Here is a 3,060-nt window from a genome sequence, read left to right as displayed (position 1 = left end):
CTGAAAGCTGTGATGCTGAATCATTTTCATCCTCCTGACCAGTATAGTTGTGTTCTAAGCTGCAAGCAGGACAGCTGGTAGTGTAGTGGTTAGGGCTATTCCCTTTGGGTCCAAAAGTCACAGGTTTAATCCCTGCCCCTCCTGTAGTACCATTGAGGAAGGTACTTACTCTAAATTGCTCCAGTGAAGTTACCCAGCTGTATAAATGGGCAAATAATTGTAATTTTAACAATCTAAGTTGCTTTGGAGAAAAGTGCCAGCTACATGAATAAATATAAATGCAGGACACATCTCACATTTATTTACTTAGTAGACACTTTCCTCCAAAGTGACTTCCAATGGACACTATGTAGCGTTATCAGCCCACACACACCTTATTCACCAGGGTGACTTACACTGCTACATGCCCATTTCACACTCTCTGTTTACATTCATCTGATGTGTTTTTTTCTCCTGAGTTACATTGTTAAACTACTTAACAGCTATTTACCCATTTATACAGCTGGATAGTTTTAATGTAGTAATTTAGGGTAAGTGTGTTACTCAAAGAGTACTACAGCTAGAGGGCGATTTGAACCTGTGGGTCTAAAAGCAGCAGCAGCAATCACTTGTGCCATCAGGTTTACACACACACGCCTTCTTTGAAACCACTTGTCCTGAGCGGGGTTGCAGCAAACTGGCGCCCAACCCAGCAACGCAGGGAGCAAGGCCGAAGGGGGAGGGGATACACCCCGGACGGGACGCCAGTCCATGGCAAGGCACCCCAAGCAGGACTCGAACCCCAGACCCACCCCGTTGGGTTTAATGCAGACTTATTCTTTAGTGTTACACTTGTGCTGGTTTTTGTTGTTTAAACTGCGGTTTACTCTCTTTTACATGCCAAGATATTTTTTTTAGTTAGTGTTTACGTGACACGCGACCTCACCCGACTTGGAGTGTCTACGCCGTTGTGTGTGTGTGTGTGTGTGTGTGTGTGGGGAAGGGGAGGGTTGAGTGACATCACAGTTTGGAAAACTTAATTGCTAATATCTCCAAAACAGCAACGGCACTAATTGTCACTTTCAAGAGACAAAACAGTATAAATGGAGAATTAACTAATCATGCCTTTTTTCCTCCCCCATTTGTGCAGTTTGGGGGCGGGGCTTTGTGCTTTCCCCTAGTGTCATGAGCTGGAACTGCAACACTTTTTTTCCCCCACTTGAAAAACAATCAAGACATGGTTTTATGCATTTTGCTGACTACACTGAATGACTTACAATGTGAAATAATCTGTTTTAAAATACTTGCTTGTTTTTACATTGATCAAGAGTACTGCCAAAGGGCCAGTAAGAACTGATGGGGCCCATGATAGCGTAGCGGTCAAAGCCCTTCGGTCACAAGGTCGAGTCTCACCTCCAAGTGCATTACTCTTGATCGAGGTATTTACCCGAAAATTGTCCCAGTAAAATTACCCAGCTGTATAAATGGTTCAGTAACTATAAGTTGCTTGGGAGAAAAGCATCAGCTACATACATATTTCTAACCAGAGAGCAGTTCAGTTGTGTAACCATAAAAAGCACAATACAAGCTGTTATAGTTTAATGATAACTTCAGGTATGGGTGTAACAAGGTGTGGGGTTGTTGCCCCCCAATGTTCATGTATGCCTAAAGAGTTTTTCCAGTTAATTCCACAGAGTATTACTGCAAATATTTCTGGTTCTCCCATTCCCTGACAAGTTGTTGACACTGAAACCCAGATAAAACTGATTACAATACAGCATTGGGACACATCTCTCTCCTTTCTCTGCTCTGCTGTCACTCTCCTGTAGCACCTGATGCGCAGAATGAACATGTAGAAAAAGATACTGCAATCCATACAAATACAATGTAATACTGTATAAATACCTTACACAGAGGGGGGCGCGGTGGTGCAGTGGGTTGGACCGGGTCCTGCTCTCCGGTGGGTCTAGGGTTCGAGTCCCGCTTGGGGTGCCTTGCGGCGGACTGGAGTCCCGTCCTGGGTGTGTCCCCTCCCCCTCTGGCCTTACTCCCTGTGTTGCCGGGTAGGCTCCGGTTCCCCGCGACCCCGTATGGGACAGGCGGTTCGGAAAGTGTGTGTGTACCTTACATGTATAAAGAGCACAACACGTTGAACATGAAGTAGTGGAGACGATTGTTTAAGACCTAACTTTAATGTTACTTAATGTTCAAAAAATAATAGTAAAAGTGTTTCCTTTTTCACACCGAATGTCCCCATTAGACAGACAATCAGACCTAGTAGTGCATGAATTGTTGAAAAAAAGTCAGAAATCAAAGAATTTTTAATTCATTATAGCTTAATGAAATGTTTTGAAGAACCTAGCCTGTGAATAAAGTGAAAGATTAAACTGTTTTTCATATTTTATATGCTATGACAAAGTGTTTTGACTTACGAACAATTTGCGTCACATTACGACCACAGTTTGTAAGTCGAGGAACAAAAGTATTTGTAGAGGGAGAAACTTGTGTACAACACTGCAATAAAATACGACTTTCACGCCAAAGGTATTCATGTCTGGTAATGTGGCACCGTACTTTGACGTACAACACGACGTGGAGGTAAATCAGGGTAAATATGCCAAGATCGGTTTGTAGCGGCCAGGTGCTCTCACTGTCGCTCGTTTTCATCTCGGATTTCGTTTTGCTGCCCATTTCACATTTATTCACTTAGAAGAGACCAAGTGTAAATTTTACAGAATTTATTAACTCAACTGCGTTCCATCAACAGAACAGTTCAATGACTGTAGCTGCTCAGCAGTGTCCACACCTTCATCTTTGCTCTTATAATTTGTTTTACGAACCTAAAGTAATTGAGGTCTCTCAGCAAATAAGAGGCAAACAGCTGCTTAATGTTTTATAGTACAATTATGTCTGGAAGTATACGCGATAATAACCGCCGCGACAGATGTAAACCGGTCCCCGGGCGGTTTATCTCATTCCTGGACTCAACGCACAGCAGTCGGGGCTGCAAGCTCCGCCCACCCGCTCGCTGATTGGTTCCACCTCAGCTCCGCTACCCTCCCAAATCTCCCTCCTCCTGGC

Source organism: Scleropages formosus, chromosome 4 (genome assembly GCF_900964775.1).
Source record: "Scleropages formosus chromosome 4, fSclFor1.1, whole genome shotgun sequence".
NCBI lineage: Eukaryota > Metazoa > Chordata > Actinopteri > Osteoglossiformes > Osteoglossidae > Scleropages > Scleropages formosus.
Note: the sequence above shows the minus strand (reverse complement) of the source record.